Here is a 22292-nt window from a genome sequence, read left to right as displayed (position 1 = left end):
TTTGCACATCCCACCCACAGTATAAAGGCGTGCAGCAGTTCCCTGTGATGCAGCAGCCCATATCATCAGTACACTCCCACCCACACCTCCTGCTCTCTGTATGATGAATGGACTCCTCCCTGGAGAGTAAACAACAAAGCCATCCAACCTCAACCCTACCAGTCACTGTCACATTCAGGTATACAGAGTCACAGGTTACAAGTGGCAGAAAAAACAGCTGTTAGACATTTAGACACATAGTGATGAAAGTGTGTTAAGATGTCAGGCGAGGAGGTGACCAGGATCTGAGGCCATCTTCTGACCTGCAGGGCTCATGGAGGAGAAAGAGCTGTTTTAAATCTTTGGTTTGATAGAGTTTAGGGACAAGACAGAGTTTTTGGGGTTTATTTTATCCGTCCAATTAAATTATGCATAAATTAATGCACAACTATTTTACAGTTACTTGTGTTGTTAGGCTTATCCATACTTGTCTCCCTTTTCGACCAAACTTTGTGTTTTCTTGTTACTACATGGCACAGATGTAATATTTTGTTTTCTTTTTGAAGAGCTTGTTATATAACATCAAACATACATGCATATCAAATATCAAACTTTTATTAACTAATACACTCTCATCTCTGGTGAGATAATGGTTAATATATTAAATGATAAGAAATGCCATCTGTTAAAGCTACTTTTTCAACTGCCAAGAAAATGAAAAGCAAATACTGGTATTGAGTTGTATGATAATCATTAGCTTTTGCCTTTTTATTGCTTTCTCTGTTACTATTGTATCGTGTATGTATGAGTCCCATGTTGTCCTAGGCTGCTAAAATCATCAGCATCATCACCAACAACAACACAAACAGTCCATATCATCGTACATACTGGCTTTCTCTTAACCTGAAGGCTTTTGAAAGAAACTCTTCAAGTACAAGTTCTAAAGTTGTCTGACAACCACTTGTGAATTCAAAAGCTTCCCTGCCTCTGTTTTCTGCTTTTTATCCACCGTTTTTGTTTTATTTGCATGTAAAGGTGTCTCTCTCGCTGGGGACCAATTAAATGATAAAGCAGAGCTGTTACAGGTTTATGTAAATTCACTCTACAAGAGGCTTGTATTGATAAATGGCGTGGAATTACAGAACAGCAAATAACTGCGGGTGGTGTGCATTATTTTCCCTTTTTTTAATTAATAAGGTTGCAGAGGAAAATAGAGTGTCTTAAGATGAGTAGCAAACCTTTCTCAAGGGTTGTTTATGTTTAAAGAGGAAAGAAAGGAAGAAAATGAAATGAATAGAAGAAGAATAAACACCAAGAAGAAAACGAATGCAGCGGCGCAACAGTCTGTTCAGCTCGGGACGTGAGTGAAAAATGGAGTTTCTTATTGCGGCAGCCAACATCATTAAAGCCGCATTAAGCAGTTTTTTTTTTTTTTTTTTACATTATCACTGAATCAGATGGCTCCCTGAATCAACAGCCCGGTCTAAAAGCTGCTTTCAAAATCTTTTTCTGATCATTCTTGTGCCTTACAGGAGAAAAAAAACAACTAGAGGACCTTCACCAAGCTGCTATATGAGAAAAAAAGGACACACAAACTAGCGATATATTAAAAGTGACTAGTGAGAGAAGTTTACCATTTTGCAGGCCATTAAGACAGCAAAGGGGTTTTCATACCATATCTGCAGTCTCTTAGCTCAATGAGGTATTAGATTGAATGTACTAGACTAGAATCTACTCAAAACTTACACACTGGACTGCGCAGGTGCAACAGAAATACAAAGTTATGACTAATTCATGTTCAAAAACTCAACAGTCACATTTCCTGCGACCAATGACATTCCTCCATATTAACTACAATTACATGCACGCTTGTCAATGTTTCTGTTATTTGCAAAAGACAGGGACAAAAGTGTAAAGTTATGCTGCATTCACTTGATAGGATTTACTGCCAGCTGCTTACCTGTGATGCTCTGTATGTTTATGAACAGACTTTAAGGTTCTTAAAATATGGTTATACCTGATTTGAACATATTCCTTTATGACCTTGTAGAATCAGTGGCTTTGTGAAGTTGGCAAGTGACAGTGTTTTTTTCAGGTCCAACATGTCCCTCTCTGCTTTCACATCAAGAGGTTTTTAAAAAATCAGCAGCGATAAGTTGTTTGATACCATTTATTTTTGCCTATAGCTCCAGAAAATGGCACCTTTGGGTGAAACTGTCTAATATTCATTAGCATGTTCGACGTGATACAAATGACATGCCGCACTGAGAACCCAGAGTTCCTCCCTACAGCTGATGAGCTGCTCTTCTAGCTCTGCTGTGTCATCTTATTATACTCTTCTTCTTGTGTCTTGTTGCGTCTGCTTCTTTTTCTGAGTTTGTTGTTCAATAGGGATTCGTCTGCCTTTACGCCACCTCGATTGTTGAGTGGACGCTACAATGTGTGACTTCCTTTAACTCATCTCAGATGTATTCTTCATATGTCAGAAAAAATTCTAATACTGTTACACCCCTTTTTGTCAGAACAAAAAACGGTTAATTGGCCAGTAATTTAAAAAAATATTACTCAGCTTGTAACAAGTTAAACTACTTGTTATCTTTCATATCAGAAATGATACACATTAGAAAGATGGTTTAATGACTCAAAGTGAGTCGCTCACAACATCATCACTTTCAAAGAGACTCTCCCTAAATAACAAGGATTGATTTTATATAAAGCATCTGGAATTTGTATGAAGCATCAACCACTTAGAGGAGACTGACAGGCACAGACACACACAGGCAGACAAACCAAAACACACACACACACACACACACACACACACACACAGCCATGAGTAAGAGAGGCCTCTTGATGTTCTCATCAAGCCAGAAGGCACAGCAGGGACTGACGACTCACTGTCAAGAGACAAATCAGTACACACACACACACACACACATACATGAAGAGGAATGACTAAATATTTCCTGAGACACAGCAGTTATTTCTTCAAAATGTTAACTAGTTATGATTCTCTCTATATATAAGGAAATTGAATGTTTATGTGTGTGTAACGCTCTGAGTCTGTGTAAGTGTGTCTTTTGAAAGAGACAGGAAGCTGGTAGCTATTGGCCTGTGATTTTCTTCATAAACCAGGATGACAAAAAACAAAGAAGTTTATAAATTGCAAAACTATTGAAGCACTTTGCCCGTCAGGTTCTGAGAAAAGCAGGACACTTTTATATCTGTTAGTTAAGTTTCCTTAAATTCCTTAAGCAGACGCTTTTATCCAAAGCGACGAACATCAGAGAGTAAGAACAACACAAGCAAGGATCTAGAAACGAGGAAACAATATCAGTAAGTGCAAACAAACAGCTTTAGGTTATGACACACAGGTGCTGTCAGGCATTGCACTGAGGCAAAGCACAACATTGACAGCTGTTCTTGAGAACTCTCATCAGTATAGAAACCATCTTAAAATCGTCGTTATCAAACAAAACCATCGTCATTACAATCATCATCAATAAAATCAAAACCATCGTTATCATCATTAAGGTCGTAGGTATTCATGAAAGAGATGGGTCTTTAGCTTTTTCTTAAAGGTACAGAGGGACTCTGCAGATCAAATGGAGTTTGGAAGTTCATTCCACCACCGGGGGCAACAGAGGAACAGAGTCTAGTTAGTGTCTTAGGACCCTGTTGTGAAGGTTGGATCAGACGCCTTTCATTGGCAGAGCGCAGTGGGCGGGAGTGTAGACCTGGATTAGCTAAGGAGGAGTCGTTTTTTGTCGCTGTGAAGAGCTGGGTATTGTCAGCACAGCAGTGGTTATGAGAAGCCATGAGATAAGGATTATTAAACCAAGTGAGCTTGTGTAAATGGAGAAGAGATGGGGACCAAGCACGGACCCTTGGGGCACTCCTGTGGATAAATTGAGCGCTTTGGACACTTCTCTGTTCCAAGACACTCTAAACGATCGTCCAGAGAGGTAGGACACGAACCAGCAGAGGGCAGATCCTGAGATACAAGTTCAAAGAGCGTGGATATGAGTATTTGATGGTTGACTGTGTCAAAGGAAGCAGACAGGTCTAGCAGTTATAGAACTGAGGACTTCACCCACCTACTAGTCCTTCCTAGTTTTTGGATGAGAGCTTGTTCTGCTGTCCGTTTCAGATTCAGACTCTTTTAAGCTTGGATTTTAGTGAAAATCCCGCCCCTGCTTGATTTTCAGCTTGCAATCAACAGAGTGTGTGACCCGCGTCAACTGACTTCTCCTGTTGATGCTCAGAGAATGAAACTTAAAGTGTCTCTAATCAAAGCAAGTTTCACTTCACCCACCTATGCTGACTAGGCATTCCTAGTTTTCAGATCAGAGCTTGTACAACACACAATTTATTAGCATTTTTTTCTGCTAAAATACTACTTGAAATATATTTCTTTGGTCCAAAGTCCAATTTTATTGATGCTTCATATTGATGCTTCACCAGCTCCTCAGAGGAAAAATAATTCATAAGCCTGTGAGATCTGAGCCCACAGAAGGAGCCATGCATCAGTTTAGGTTATATCTGAAGTACTGAAGGTCTCAACATTATACAGTTGTGCACTGTAAGACTTGTCAAGGTGATTGATCGGTTTCAGAAGTTAACACAGCTCATATTCTCAAATTCATTTTATATTCATTTCTGATGGCATCTTAGATAGATATGTATCAATAATAAAATCAAAGGATATCATATGATATAAAGTGGAAAGATCCTTCAATGAAGCCATCGTGCTGCAGAAGAACTATAAAAAAAAGTGCTCAAACTACTGTTTGATTAGTCAAAATGTCTGCTGAGATAAATGCCTTTTGTGAATGAATAAGACATTGTTTACTTATAGAGTTTCTCATAAGGTCCCATAATATTGCTAGTGTTTTCTACATCACAAAACATTCCAAAAACATATTGAAATCAGATTATGTTCTCTTTATTGGTGCACAGCTACCTTTTATTACACCTCAGCCACTGAAGAGGTCATCAACATGTATCACTGCTCTATGCAGTTGGCCACATGATACAAACAATACAAAGAACCTTTAGTGAAAACATTGCGCTATAACCACAAAGGTGGTCAATTTCTCCATGAGGTACCTGAAACTCTAAATGAACAGTAATATCTTATATAAAAAGGAAATTCTGGTTTTAACAATGCATTAATGCTCACAAAGGCACTAACAAAATGAAACTTAATACCTAACCACATCTGTACTTAAGGAGCTCAGTGTGAACAAACTACCAAAGCTGAGTAAATATGACAGTCTTTGCTGGAGCTTAGTGGATACAATTTTTCACATGTGATAGCAGAGATTGGTTGCAACTATTGACTTTTATTATGCATCAATTTTATTAAATTTACAAAGAAAACATCCATGTTAATCAGGTCCTAATGCATGTTGTGAAGACATAGAAGTACAAGTCTTAAGTCCCGTTTCAACCAAGCAGTCCAATTTAGTTCGGTTTGGTACCATTTGCATTTATTTGTGTTTCCACTGTCAAAATCACCAATCCGTACTGTCCGACTTTTCTGCTACACCTCCGTTTGGTTTGCCGAGGGTACAGATCCGACCCTAAAGGCTGAAGCTGGACACACTGCAGTCACTTTATTGGTTGAAAGAATCGCCACTTCCTGTGTTCAACAGTGGTGACAAAGTACAAACTCAAAACACGCCATGTTTAAATATTCTATGGATTTCGACAGAGTGCTTTCAAGGCTTTTGTGTTTTTGCAACTAATGTCAGCACGACACGCGCTGCCCCATCGACGACCTTGGAGGTGAAAACCTCTGCTGACTGTCCACCATTTTTGCCCCTTATTAACTGTGTCACGTTCTTCTTCTTCGTTGAATATATTGGCGGGCTGTATGGCATCAGGCTGCCAAGATGTCACGCCATTACAAAGCTTACGCGGCTATTGCCATCCGGTTTACACTCAGCTTACAGAGTGAGGGTACAGTTGGCTGTGGAAACTCGAGCAAGATTAGGGTTTACCGTACCAAACAGTACCAAAATGTTCTGAACCAAACCGGACCACTTTGTGGAAATGGGGCTATAGAGTGGAGATGGATGAAACAACAGGCAACAAGCTGCTATCTTTGATTCATAGCAGTAAGGATCACACCAAGTGAGCCGGGGAACAATGTACCTCACATATGATGACAATGCATCTCTTATATTTCTGCACACAAAGAAACCTCTAACTAAACTAATGAGGTCCAAAGAATCACGACATCAATTCTTCTGTTTCTCCCTTTGGCTCAACTTTTGTATACACAATGCATGCTTTTAATTGCCTTTAATTAAGCACTTGTAATCGTTAAAGTCTTCTTGCAATCTGTTGTTGTCCTCAGTGTCTTCATAAAATGCCAATATCACAGCACTTACAGTGAGAGTAGATTCTGTTGTAAGTGTTCCCAAGGTTGGGTTTAAAGCTATGGTTCTTAAAATATGGTTGTAGGAATAACAATCATTGATATTGATTTAAACAAAAAAGATGATGACCGATGTGTGTGGCTTTGGTTTAGATCAGTTCTGATAAGAATCTGCTGGTATACATTGGAATCCAAACTATGAAAACGATACCCGTATGTGTCTTTCCTACTGTTTTAAAGGGCTTTGATAGAATTGGTTGAAATCTTAAGATGCTGTTTCTATTTGTACTATAACAATAAAAAAATCAAATGTCCATCATTACAGTATAATCTAGCTATATGAAATAAATTGCATAGCCATGATTCACCCACTAATGACTCTGCTAATTGGACCGTAGTGACTATGTGGGTGTATTCAATTGGTGCTTGACTGACATTAAGCTTCCTTGTTAGCTTTTCTGAACCTGCTTTGGTAGGACAAATTACCCCTTCACTAATCTTATTGGTACATGTAATTCCCATTATAGGTCCTCCCACCCTTAACCTGAGCAGAGGTCTAATCAAACAGACCTGGAAACACCTGTGTGGGTGTGTGAGACTTAATCTGACACAGTGAGTGAGAGCTTAATAACAACAGGAATTAATGAAGCAGTGTTGCCCCGGTAACTCCAGTCAAAATGTTGGAAAGAAAGTTAGCAATATAAACAAAAAAAAGTGTCTAATTTCTCGTGAGATTATTTTCCATACTGCAACAGTACACATGTGATTTTTAACCAACTGCTTACCACAACACACACAATCAGTGCTGACTCTGCTTCATTCTGAAGTTCAGAGCCCAATAATTTGGCCTGCCAAACAAACATTTTTTTTGGTTTTTGGCACTTGGCTTCACTGTATAGAAGCTTAGGAATGTTTTTTTTGCAAAGTATGAGGCATAATGACTGCAGACTTTGTGTCAAACTACATGCTTATGAAATATATTGTCTCTGACACTCTTGCCAAAGCACTCTCTCCACAGGTGAGCATTTCTTCACACAGCATCACAATGAGGGAGGTGTGTTCTTTTGACCTTCATCTTCCCAGCTCATGAACTCTAACAGAATGGGCTGGTGTTTCTTTTAACATTGTTTTCAAAGCACAGATGAGAGTGACATGTTGTAAACATTGACGCACACTGAGAAATAAGAGGCTGCAGTGTGCTCTGATAACTGTAAACTGGCTTTAGATCAATAATGCAACCACAGCTGCAGTATGGTGATGTGATGAACTGACATGACGGACTGACTAATGGAGGTTAGACTTTCTTCGGACTGACAGCTGATGTGAACGAGATGATCTGTGACTTTCCATCAGCGTGTTCTCTGTGAATTTTAGAAAACTTTATCAAGAGGGCTAGTACACTAACCAAAGAGCAGCAGATTACTTTTCATTGACCTTTGAGGACTGCAGGAAAAAAAACGGCATTTATAAAGTTGTGGATTTTAAAAATAAATAAAAGTTTGCTTGGCCTTAGTCAGAAAAAGGTAGACATGTTTTGCTCAAGTATGTATTAAAGTAGACCCTGTCAATGATAAATTATTGAATAAGATGTCGCATAAATTAAGAAAATGTGGTGGAGAAAGTAAAACATGTGCCCACAAAACAAACACAAATCATCAGAGTTCAAAAACTTGTTGTAACCAGCTGATAAACTGATAATAAGGGTGGTGTAATTTTGCAAACTGCAGTACAAGTTTCAGACTGGATACATTTTCTCCACATTGATACAAAGGTAATATGTCGAGAAAGGTGCATTTTGAAGTATTCCACAAACACACTGTTGCCCAGGGCATCACCACGAGCGCACTCCATGTCGGAGAGAGTGATGGAAGAGAGACAAGTGATGAGGATGAGGAGTGAATTCACAACCAGAAAGAGCGCTCACAGAAAAATGTGCAAGCGAGGGATATGAGGCAAATGAATTATTACCAATGTTTCACTTCTTAAGTGTGGACACCTTCTGTCAAATACAATACACTTACAGTTCATCGTGGATAATCTGGAGGTAAAAGCCCAAGGTCACCTTTTTTTTCAACGCTCCAGCCACATCATGGTCATCAGCTGTTGGAATTTGCTCAGTTTTAATGGCAATTTTTCTGTTGTTATCATATAAAATGCCTACCTAGTGGTATTTTTTTTGTTACTTATAACAAAAAAATAGCTGTCTTTCTTAACATTATGTTTTACAAATGATTTCTGTATTAAATTGAACAAAGGTGAAAGAGATTAGACCAGTTACATTCATTCTTCCCAATTCAGCAGGTGTCCTTTACTTCTGTCATCTTAACAACTCTAGACACTCTCAGGCTTAAGCGTTAAACCTCTGTGTGTGTGTGTGTGTGTGTGTGTGTGTACGCGTGTGTGTCTAGCTAAGAAGGAAACTCAGGGAGACAGTTGCCACCACCATTTCAGCACCCAGCATTAAAGTATTGATCTCTTGTTTCAGCAGCTCTCTCTCTCTCTCTCCTCTTCCATCTCTCTCATCCCTCTTTCACTTCTTGTCCTTCATCCGTCTTGTTTTTCTCTCTCTCCCTTTCATTGCCACCGTGTCTAATTAAATTCCATTTTCAGTTTAATTTTTCTATTTCTTTATATTTAATATCTTCCCTAACCCTCATGATACCCAATCTAATCTCATTTAACTCCCCTTTTTTTCTCTTGTTGCCTCTCTCGCTTTTTTCCTCTTTCTCTCTCTCTCTCTCTTTCTCTCTCTCCTTGTCAATCTCTCCCCCATTTCTCACCCCCCCCCACCACCACCACCACCACCATCCCCCTCACTCCTCTCCTCATGCTGTTTCTCCTCCCCTTGCAATCCCTCTCTTCCTGACTCCTACAGATGTTAACCTTGTAGCACAGTTTCCTCAGGTTGGAGAGACACACGGCAGAGAGGGAGGCGGGGATGCAGAGCTCAATACCTCCACCCTCAGGTGATGATGGGAACTTTTCTTCCACAGGTTCGCTGTAATAAGAGGAAACCTTGATGATTCATGGCTTTTTAGAGACGTGCTGTAGAGGGCTGTAAATCAGTTTAAGATATCTGCCTCATAAACCTTGGCACAGAATCATCGTCCCTATGCAGACAGAGATGGATAGTGTCAGGATGCTGCTTTTAAGACTTACTTTTGTTCACCTGAAGCCTTAGAAAGGAATCGTCAAGCCTTTTTATTCAAGTTATTTCTTTTTAGAATAAAGCAGTAATAAGACGATGTAATCTTTACATTGAACAAGTGCTTTTCTGTTACATGTCTGCCTTGATGGATGGATAGAAAGATAGCATAACATCTTTCCAACATTTCAGTGGAGGAGCTTACAGGGAGAAAAAAAAAAAATCACAACTCAACATCTGTGAAATTAGCCACGTCTCAATGGAGTTTCTTGCTGTGGAGACAATAAATTATCCGTGATTCTCCACATGTGCAAGCAAAATATTAATGAAAGTAATTACAGTGAGACAAAACACATCATCAAACAGCCCGTATGTTAAATAAAAGCAGAACAAGGGAAAGCGATGCAAAAACATTCTCTGAGCTATCAAGACACTTAGCCCTCCATTGGACTGACACAAACAAGCCACGTATAGGATCTTTGTTGTGCTAAAGAAGTTACGAGTGCTCTAACTGCTGAAAGGGAAGCTAAACAGTCTTGAAAGTGTATTCTTAACAAGGGTCACTTTCAGGTGTGGTGATGGTCTGTGCCTGGTCTCTCTGCTGTCCCTCCTCCCTCTGCTTGCTGCACACCTGAGTGCAATTAGCTCTCAGGTAAAGAAAGGTAATTCAGAGTGCAGGGTGCAGAGGAGCTCGGCTAAGCACTCACATATTGTACAACTCTGGGCAGAAGGTGAGGAGATCTTTTGCTCTCCTGTGTTTTTATACTCAGGCATGTTTAGATCGCTGGGTTTTGTTGTTTTAGTCCAGGCTGGAGATACCCGGTAGTCTTATTTCTGGGTGTCTTGTTATTCAGTAGGTAAAGCTGGCCACATACTAGACGATTGTATCCCTGATTTTGGGCCCGATTTGCCCCTCCCGACGATCGGGGGGGGGGGGGGGGCGTGTCCCGAATCGAGGCTTGTGGCATACAATTTTTTTGTCGGAATAATCCTCAAGTGTGTGGCGTCACTACAATTATTTTACTGTTCCCAATCGAGCCGGAGCTTCCCCGATCCTGAATCGTAAATATCAAAAAATGTTTGATATTCAGATTCCCAGTCGGGCTGCTTCAAACGGAAATACCTGCAACAGCCAATGAGAGCAAGTGGACAGGGAAGCCACTTGGGCACTTTGACAGATCACAGACATGGCAGCGAACATAAACACAGCTGAGTGGAGCCAAGTGGAATATTGAAAAAGAAGACCAGCTTGTTGAATTATTGCAACAAAACGAGTGTCTTTATAACATCTCCTGCGAGATGTTTGTTTTTTGTTTCTTGCTGCACAACAGAGTTCACGCCAGGACAGCCAGCTGCCGACAATCGTCATTCATGTTTGTTTATCTACTGAAGTCACGTTTAATCACGCGAGTTTATGTTTGATCTGGAATCGGCGCTGTAAAATTGTGACAACAAACGGCAGATGTGTGGTCTCACGGTCGGGCTAAGTCGTCAGGTGTGTGCATTCGGAGGATTCTATAGATTAAAAATTGGCGGAAAATGTCCTCATGTCTGTGCTTTCCTACATTTTAAAAATCGGTTAAGATTATAAAATCATCTAGTGTGTGGCCAGCTTTAGTTTTCTTAGATATTTTTAGGGGGCCCATTCCAAGGTTGGCTAGGCGCCTTCCCATCTTTTGTTCTTTTTGGCCAGAGTCTCCAGTCCCGTTTGTTTTATTATTTACCTTTGATTATTTCCTGGTGGGGGGATATTTTCAAATAAAGCTTGAGGTTAAAACCTATCTAATAAATGAGGATGTAACACTTGTTAGATATTTCAATACATGCGCTGTTAATCACCTTTGAAAAAGACAGTAAGTGCACTGTTAAGAATTGAATTCGAGAAAAGGGACAAGAATACTTATTTTTCACAACAATATCAATTAGTTAGTTAACAATTTTGTGTTGAGCAACTACACAGACCCACACATATCTGTTCTCATGCATTAGCTGGCAAAATAAGTATTTCTTTAATTAATGTAATGGTAGGCGTCGCCACTACAATTAGATTTTTTTTTAATGGTCTTCTGAATGTATATGTTGAAGACTTTTCTTTGTTCAGCAGATAAATTGCCTTGGAAAGTTTAGACAAGGTCTAGTATCATCTCTAGACTGAAACTAGTCCGGGGTCTTGAGATCAACTTTTCCAGCATCAACGCTGCATTGTTTGTCGCTTCAATCAATATTACATCAGAGAAAGAGATAAAGTAATAAGGTCAAGATGACAAGGAGCATGAGAACAACAGAAGGACGAGAGGGAAACAAGAGAGGGGTTAGAAAGAAGAGGCAATAAGTGGAAGGGACAAAAGGAGGAGGAAGACAAGAGGTGAATGTAGTCAAATAGGCGAGAGAGGAGGAGGAAGGAGGAAGGGGATAAAGAGTGAGAGAATGATAGCTCATGGTAAATGAGGTGTGTATGTGAAGGAGACTGAGACAACATGTGTTGTCAGTCTCATTGCAGCTTCTCTTCCTTCACTGTCAGCCTGCGTCAGTTGAAACACTGAACTTGGCATTTTTCCCTGAAACAACAAACACAAACACATGTCCTATAGCTCACTTAGACACACTCAAACAAACTCATACTGTACAGGCAGATGTTTAAGTCACACACACACTCACTGAATAACTCCTCCCTGCATATTGCTTTCTGCAAATGCATTAAAAGAAATAATAATAAAAACAGGAGAGAAACACCAAGTCTCAAAATGCTGTAGATTGAAGGTTTCAAATTCAACAGGACATCGGTAAGTTTAACAGCTTTGAGAAGTATTGAACATCCAGACTTCAGTTTGAAGGTAGAGTCAGTAACATTGATTGTTTCAGCTTGTAAACACAACATTCAAACTGGGCCCCTCCTCCTGGACTCATCGCCACCAGAAGCGCTCGCTCACTGCAGGATATGTTGGGTATGTTTACTGCTGGTACCTGCAAGCTACCGCACACTAGCATTCGAGGGTTTACCCTCGATTTGGAACAAGCTTTATCCGCTTGACGTTTCGCCGCACTTTGATCATATTTACTCGTGTGTGATGCCATTTCCACGTCCATTATATTTGCTGGAATCCTGTCTTGAATCGTATCTACTTCTAAACTCACCCGTGCGCTGTCATTGGCTGGGGGAAACACACCAAGCTCCCCGCCCAGAAACGTCCCAAGTCAACCAAAAACAAACCCAAACATGAAAACCCAGGCATGAGAACAGGGTCTCTGCAGAAACAGTCACCAGCACGCATGTACAGTATGAAGGCCCAAAAGTGATGATTGAGCTGAAGAGAGAGATGATCTGGCACTTTTGTGCAAGTCTATATTTTATTTTTGAGCAAAAAGCTACTGAGTGTCCTTTCTTAAAATAACAAACAGTGCAATATTTTTTAAGAGGGTCAACCAAAAGATAAGATTTATCTGTGAAGGGGAAAAGGTTTAAATCAAATAATTACTGCTGATTTAGCAGATTTTTTTGAAGTGCATTTTACTTTTATGGGTAAATAAATAAATGTACTGAAGTACTTAAACTTTGTACTGCACAATAAAAGGTGCAGTTTCTGTTTCTCTAATAAATAATTGCACCTTCCCCTTTATTCTGAACAGAGTCAAATTCTGCTCTTTGTAAAATTAACTTTCAGCTTCTCCCTGGATCCATTCATATGATTGATGTCTTCATACTCTATATTTGCTCAGTTTATTTTCTGCTGTAATACCAGTTATGTAAATCCCAGCTGCTTCATATTAAATGAAACTCTTGAATGAAAGTTATCAAGAAACGAAAATCCTGCAGTTTGAAGCACTTAGTTATAACATCTCTCAAATAACACTTCATAAAGAGACTTCAAATAATCCCTGCTACGTCCCTGATGGCTCCATCACTTTAAGTAGGAAGCACACACGCACACTCATCATGGTCACGCATTCACGCACACACTGAAAAGAAAAGATTTTCAGAAAACACACACACACATAGATGTTTTCATACACACACAGATCAAGAGAAGAAAGCTTGTGCTCGTGTGCATGTGTGTGTGTGTTTGTGTGTTCATGTGATTTGTGCCCGTGCATGTGCTCGTGAATAAAAAGAACAGCTTCTTGGACAAATCCAGTCTAAATAATCATCCTATCCTGGCCGTCCAGATACCAACACTGTGTCCCATGAGGCTTCATTACTGTTGCTGCTAATTAAGCAGCTCCAAATAAACACCATCTTCTGCCTTCATTAACACAAACACAGAAGCATCAACACATGCCTAAACTGGATGCATTTGTTGATGCCGACATGAATAAGTGTGGAAATACATAATATTCTGCTAATAGGTTAGAAAATGAACACTATATATCGTGACATATCTACTACCTACGAGACTCTAAATTCCCCACTGTTTACATTTTACATACCATTTCACATTGTCCCAACCCTCTGGCTAGAATCCTCAGGAAGATGCATGTCTTTGATTTATTTTTTTAGAATCACATTTTTTTTTTTAAATAAAAATGATATTTCATTAATCGAAAAATCACAATACTATTCATTTCATTTGAATGAAAAAATGGTAACAGCCAGAATTTGGAACTCCTTAGTTGTTGGGGAAACATGGGAACTTCGTATCAATAGATGAATTACTTTAAAACCAAGTATAGAGTTTAAATTACTTTCCTATTGATAGAAATAGATTTTTATAAAATAACTATGTATAATTACAATAAGTGATTCAATAATAAAGCCAGCTTTGAGGTAAAATGACTATGTGTTGGGGCGCTGGTGGCGCAGTGGTCATTGCGCTCGCCCTTATCAAGGGAGGCAATAGCCTTCCAAGTGGACGGCTCAGGTTCAAATCCAACCTGTGACTCCTTTCCCGCATGTCATTCCCTACTCTCTCTCTCTCTCTCTCTCACTGATTTCCAATTCTATCCACTGTCCTATCTCGCCATTAAGTCGCCAGTCCAAAAATAATCTTTAAAAAAAAATAAAAGACTCTGGGTTTATTGCTTTTAGTTTTAGTTACTGCCTTGAGGTATAAGCCTAGGTCACTATCACTATGTGCACAAACTGACATTTGTAAATGAATCACGTCAATGTTAACCATGTAACGACCTTAGTTTTGAATGCTAGCATGGTATTTTGGCAAATTAGAAGGTGACATTAATCATTATGTTGTAAGGGCGCGTTCACACTGGCAATGTTGTTGTACCGTGTTTAAGCACAATTCAGGAAAACTTACTGCGAGGAAGCCAGCAGGTGGGGGTGATACTGTTGCTACTGTGACTGTGTTCAGTACCACGTATAGCATTTTTATAAAGACTTAATTTTTCAGGGGCAGCTTGTCCTGAAATTTTGAATACATTTTTTGGAAATGCATAAATGAAAAAAGGCTTTACACTCTTCTAGTGCAAGGTAAGGGGAGGGTGATGTGAGCAATTATTATTCACCCCTTCAACCTTACCACAGACCATCAACCCTAACCCTAACCCACAAGAGACCTTCAATGCCTGAGCAAAAAATCATGGCCATCCATCTAATAAATGGTGACATCTCCATTGGGACTAAAGCTATAAGCGTGACCAGGTGTGGGAGATCTAACATCGACATCCCTAACACCACCATATCTAAAAATGCCCCAACGTTCACCTGTACGAGTGTCTTCATTCTAAGGTTATAATGCTTTTAATGTCACATTGACTACTGAAACTCCTTACTGGCAGGTCACCCTGCATGCACACTCAACCCTCTTCAGATGATCCAGGATGATGATCGCTCACAGACCAGCTACATGAGTGACTCCTCTTTACCTGATCTCAAGGTCTACAATCCCTCCTGCCCACTACGCTGTGGGCAGGGCGTAGAAAGGCGCCTGGTCACAATTCACAAACTAGAGTCTTCTCTGTATTCCTCTGGAGGTGGAATGTGTTGCTAAAATCTATTCGATCTGCAGAGTCTCTTTTCACCTGTAAGAAAACACTAAAGACCCAGCTCTTCCATGAACGCCTACACACTTAATGATAATGATGCTATTGATGATATTGAAGATGGTGATAATATTGAGGACGGTGTTGGTTAGAATATTCATCATGATGATGAAGCTGTTTATGATGACGATGATAAGAAAACCCAAACTCAATTCTATTGAGCCTGTGCTTTGCCTGTCAGTACCTGTGTTTAATCAGACGTTAGGCTGTTTGCTGGCATTAATGGATGTTTTTTTTCTCCTCTTTAGATCCTTGCTTGTGTTGTATTTACTCACATGTGTCCGTCTTCTGGGAGAAAAGCATCTGCTATATGCAAATTAAGAAATGTAGAACTGTAAAGTTTTATAGAAATGCCAGTTTAGGTCATGGGATGTTGAATCAGAAAAATAAGAACAATTCAGGTAGTCGGAAACTGCAGCCCGAACAATTAGTAATCTTTATTTTTACATTATGTTACTACAATAAACAAATGATAAGTCATACATATTAACACCCTAAACCCCCACATGCCCTCCATTAAATACTGCACAAGCGTTGAGAGAGCACAGGTACTTAGACTTTGCCGACATCACTGACTCATATTGAAGAATTAAGCGATGCTTTACCCATTTATTAACTGCATGAGCACTAACTCACTGTACGGATAATGGAGAGTCACAATATATCCACCTCCTCCACTGCACCAGTGGAGTACACTGGATGCTGATGTGATTTATCAGCAGCAGGCAAAAGGGCAGACAACAACTGAAGATCTAGTTTAATTAATTGGAGTCTGTAGTGAAAAGTGTGCCATTAGAAAAGAGCTGACAGGGGAGAAAGCATTCCATTGAGGTGGACGACATCAGAACTGTACGAGCAAAAGGTTTTCAGAGTCCTATAAGGACAAATGTACACTCAGTAAATATTATGACATTTCTGTTGAGTGAATATTCATACACTGTATGTGCTACTGCATTTATATGCTGTGTCTGCACAGCACTGTGAGTCAGTGTGTTTGAAATAATGAGCAGAGGATGAAACATAATTGTGTGCTGAAAACTTAGTACTTCAATTTATTCCTTATTACAGCTCAGAGTTCAACACGCGGCAGAGACAGAAAAGCCTTTGATTAGGAAGCTGTTAAAAACGAGAACACAACGTAAACAACAGCAGGCTGATCTCATTCGCTTTCTTTCATCCTAACAGAATTGATCCTAGATTTGCATACAAGGACATTTGCCGACAAAATGCTTGTAATGTGCAAATGTTTTGAGGCGTTTGTTTGAAGACTGCAGTGTTGCAGTTTTTTTTTTTTTTTGTGTCAGAGTTTGGCTTTTCACAAAGTGTGAGGTTGATAATGTCAGAGGAGCTGCAGAGTCTGAGAAAGGCTGTGATAAAATGCTTCATAACCCCGTGACTAAAGGACACCTCGCCTCTCTTTATAGAATTCCTCAAATCTCAATTTTTCACTGCCTTTTCCATTTCCAACAGTTTACCCTTGAGCACCCTTTAGGAAACCAAAACAGGTGTCTTATGTATTTTATTTTGAAGTCACAGAAGACCAGGCCAGAGTATGATGGAGATAAAGAAGGAGACACTATCAGTATGTGCACAATGGTTAAAGTGAACACATTGAGGCTTCACATTTTCTGTTGAGTTTTAAAAGGGAAGAGAAAATTGCCTGGAAAATAGACTCTTTAGATCATCTCGTTTTTAAACATATCCCACATAAAAACTCACTTCCAGTGTAGGATTTTGCAGTGTTAATTAGTGGTGATTTTTCAGTGACAATTATAAGGAGATGATGATTTGATGGAGTGTTGTTTGTTCCCTCATAGTTGTGAACTTTGCTCTAAAGCCTCCTGTCGACTCTATCAGAGCCTGTCATTCAGCCTCAATAGTATCGAAACCTTTATTTATCACATATTCACAGTGAACAGTTTAAGATCATGTGTTTTATTTGTTTTAAAATAAATAATAAAGCTGGAATACAACCAAGACGTTGGACATTTGGGTTAAAATTAAAAGGGAAACAATTCCCAACCAAATAATGGGGAATGTGTTTTTTTTTTAATGTGATGTACAGAGGATGAAGTCCTCAAAGCGTGCGACCAGGGTTCAAATCCGACCTGTGGCTCCTTTCCCACATGACATTCCCCACTCTCTCTCTCTCTCTCTCTCTCTTCACAATTTCAGACTCTGTCAACTATCCTGAAGCCCCAAAATAAATATTTTGAAAAAATTACTAGGGTACATTAGCATTTGTATGAATGTTGATTCATTGATTTACATTTTCCCTATTGAAATATCATGAAGGTCTAGTACTGAAACGTTGCCAACAAATGTTTGTTTGCAAGTAAGACAGTGTGAGGGAGTTTACCTTTAAGGTAGAGTTTTTGATGGACACATTGCTCTCCTACGCACCTGCCTTATTTCTAGGTTTTTTCTATTTCCCTTTTCAAATAAAACAAGAAAAAGAACACATGTGACATCCTATAAATGATGTATGAGTATGAACTAACAAGTATATGAAGTGTCCAGTCTGAAGAATTAGCATACTGCCATCCTATTTGTGTGTGAGAGAAGAATATTACTTAGTCTTTCACAGTGGAATGACTAGTTCTGCCTCACCGCTGAATCTTTGAAATATGAATGATATTTACACACAGAATAAAACACATCTAAATTTTACCCTTTAACTGGTTTAAACAAATTAAATAAATGCAGGGTACAGGGCCTTCACTCACTGTGAACTTATTTGTGAAGACTGATCTGAATCAGTCAAAGTTGCTTAGCTGTATAGCTTAACTAAAAGAAATTCCATTCAGCAGCCATGACCTTTTCGTCATTCTCTCCCTTTGTACTGGCCTTCATCAAAATTTTAAAACAAAAATATCCTCCCCCGCCACCACCACCACAATTATGTCTGCACGCTCCTAAATCCACACAGCATGTAGCTTTAAAGGTCTCTTCACTGAAAGCAGATCTGATAAAAATCTTTTAAACCAGAGAGTCTAAACTCACCTATTTCACGGCTGGAGAAACACTGAGGTTACAAACGAAACAGATTACATGCTTCCCCGTTGTTACCCATACAAAATCATTTCCACTTAACATCACACTCATTCAGCGAGTTATGAATGACATTTCCCTGGGCAGACTGTTAAACATGGTCTGCTTCACATGCGTGTGTAAGAAAACAAACTGTCTTGTCCATCTCAGCTCTTTGTCTCAGTCTAACTCCCACTGGTGCCCTTTAATATTATGCAGCAAGTCAAACTGTGTTAGGTGGCATTTGTTGCTTATGTGTGTCCAATGAATTCCACAATAGTTTTAAAGTCTGAATGAAACCTTGACCGTATTCAAGTTGTATTAAATGCAAACTTTTGTTAATAAATACAAAGCTGACACGAGGTAGAGAGTGAGGGGCTGAGAATGGTTATGATATCTGACAGGCTGTGATTTGTAACTCAAACTGACAGCTTTGCCGACATGAAACATGTGTTTACAGCTAACTATATCAAACATCCAACCACAATTGACAGTACGAGCTCCTCGTAGGGAAACGCTGTCAAGTGGTCAAAAAAGATAATTATTTTGTACTTATTCCTTCCAAACAAATGATGATGTTAATTACAGTTAATTATATACTGTATAACTAGGAGCTGTCTTTCCTTCAGGGCTGTTAAAGGTTCAAACACCAAACATGAAGCTGACATGTAGCAGAGTGTCTGCTGTGAGGATCTCACGCACATAAGGAAGTTTCCTTGAATAATTGCACAGATCTAATGTCATCATCAACACCTCAAAGAATCTATGCGTTTCTTCTTCTCTAAAACATCCAGCCATGATGTATATTATGGTAACTACAATGTGAAAAGAGTAAGTGATTTAAGGTATGAAGACAGCATACAAGAACAGTCTGGTGCTCTATCCGACAATGAAACATTAGCCAAAGCTAGCAAAATGTCAGAGATGGGTGTTTCAATATATTTTAAAGTGAGGATAATTCAGATCATAAATAAACACAAATGAAGGCGCTGCGTGTTTAAAACCGGGATTTCTCTGGAGCCTTTTGGGGAATTATACCGTGTTAGGGAAAACATGTTACAGTAGGTGAGCTGTTGTTTACATTGCTTGGTTGTTGGGGCTCATCTTGGTTTTAGGATATAGTGTACTGAACCAAGGCGTACATCAATGACTGCTATAACATGACTTATTAGTTTCCTACTACTGTGACATTATAATATGATGTGTTTTTTATTTATACCCAATCAGGAGAGCTGGTTAAAGCCAAATACTCTTGTCTTTGTTTTGAAAATTTGTCAAGAAAAAGTTTTACCAGAACATCTTTCTTTTAGAAAATAATGAGTTACTTAGTCATTCTGAATAGAGCACCCCAAGTAATCAGAAAAAATGCATTGTTACGCACATATGCCATGAATCCATTGCAAAAGTCTGTATGTATCAGAAAAAAATAAGCTAAATTATTTCATGTAAACATGTAATGCTTTATCACAATGGATGCATACATTTAACCTATTAGAAGGAGGAAGGTATGATGGCCATGCTTACAGACCATTTGGGTGCATCTCAGGCTAACTTGCAACTGAAACATGAGGAAAAGCAAATAGACATGAGAACTGTTCTAAAGCTAATATGAACTTTTTAAATTTTTTGATTTTGTTTAAATCATATCATTATCACAATATTTTCTGCACACATCAGAAATGTTCTTCATATCGTGCAGGCCTAGTTGCCCTGTAGGAGCACATTTTTTCTGCAGTGACTGGTGAGCAAAAAGCTCTACAACACAGTATGCCGCATGAGCCAGAACCCTGGACACATGAGGGTGAAGCGCTGCTAACTGCTTGGATGAGCTTTCAGTTTGATACAAGCAGCTTTACAGAGCTGATCTACACCAGGGTCCTTGGCAAGAGAAAGTTTACTATTATTTCTTCCCCCCCCCATCCACTATTTTCCCACTCTCACCCCGGTTCCAGGCATCCAGCAGGAAGTCACTCTCTCTCTCTCTTTTTCTCTCTCCCACCCTTTCCCTCTCTCAGACATGTGGAGATGGATGGACAGCGTGTTCAGAAGTCCTTGGATGAACTGTTAGTGCTGACGTGGCTCCAAGACCTCTTACAGCGTCATGACGCGTCTATCTGTCTCTCCATGATGCACTCTCTCTTTCTCTCTCTCACTCACAGGTGTATATACATAGAGTCTAGCTTTGCATGCTTATTTACTTATTATTGTGAGCCTGGACAAACACAGAAAATGGCACACTTGCATTATATCTGCACACAGATTGATGTACTCACACCTGCAAACGCACACAAACAAACACACGAGAGTGCAGTTTCACATGTTAGCAGCAAAGCACATACACTCCTCTATCACTCTCTGTCTATATAGTGACACCTTTATCACTCCACCCAGTCTCCTATACAATCAGCATCAGTCTCTATTGTCACACACACACACACTCAGACCACACCATCACTATCACACACACACACACACAGGCTGTCTCACATATGCACCCATCCACACGCACACACGCTCAGGTCAGCTGAGTGATGTTATAGTGTGTGTTTCTCCTCAGCCTGTGTTAAAGTGAGTCATCTATCCTTCCACAGCTTCATTACCACCTGCAAGGGCAAACACTATCTCTCGCTCCCTCTGCCTCTCCAGATGGAGGGAGGAGAGATATACAGTAGATAGAAAGTGAGATCATCCCCTCCTCTCTCTCTCTCTCTCTCTCTCTCTCTTTGTATCCCCTCCATCCTGCTCGTTCTCACTTGATTTCTTAAGCTCTATATTTATCTTCTGTCTCCATCTATCGCCTTACATCTGTGTTTTCAATCACACTCTTTCTTCTCCCACCTCGCCCCGAGCAAGTGCCAGGATGGCTAAGCATCCTGATGTAAACATTTAAGAAGCACTGAAAGATGCAACAGCATGGATGCAACAGAGTAGATAAGATATAAAAGACAGATGTGGCCAAAAGTATGAGGACAGCCCTGCCCACAGCTGCATGTTATGTTACTACTGGTTTTTGAAGAGTAAAACACAACATGTCATAAATAGGTATAAATCGGCTGTTTTATATACCTTTTTCACTGAATATATAAAAAAAATGTAGGCATGCAATGGAACAATCTAGATATTTAAAATGCAGGAAAGGTAATTTAAAGGTCATGTTTCTATAGCGGGAAGCAGAGAGACACAAATGAAAAGAGAAATTTTGTCTTGTTCCTACCTGCCTATCACTACTCAGACAGAGAGCTTGTAGAAAGCTTCCGTTTTTGAGGCCCTACAGAAAGCATGAATAATGCATAGGGAAAAACCTCTTATTCTCTAAATTTTAAATGGCTTTCTGTTATCAAAAATAACTTGATCTGTGGAGCATTAGCAGACTCGCACGCAACAGAGTGACTTCCACAGTACACTTTTATAAAGAGGTGGCACAGGCACCTGTTCATCTTCATTTTTCCATCACTCTCTGACGGTCTTTTCTTTGATTTCTGATGTCCAGCAGAGCTATCTTAACAGGCTTATTACAACATGAAGACACGTGTTTAATGATGAATCTATGTCCTTGTGAGACGACGTATGTTGATTTCTCATTGTCATGTTGTAAACAGACTTATTTTTTACACACACACACAAAAACAGGCTTGATGTTTTACAAGTGACTGCACTAAGTAAGACACAACTAAACGGTATGACTCACCCAAAAGTAGGAACAGGATTCAGGTCTTGGACTCCCTCTGCTGGTTTCTAGGAGCAGGATGGTAGAAGAGG

This window comes from Labrus mixtus, chromosome 11 (assembly GCF_963584025.1).
Source record: "Labrus mixtus chromosome 11, fLabMix1.1, whole genome shotgun sequence".
NCBI classification, from domain to species: domain Eukaryota; kingdom Metazoa; phylum Chordata; class Actinopteri; order Labriformes; family Labridae; genus Labrus; species Labrus mixtus.
Note: the sequence above shows the minus strand (reverse complement) of the source record.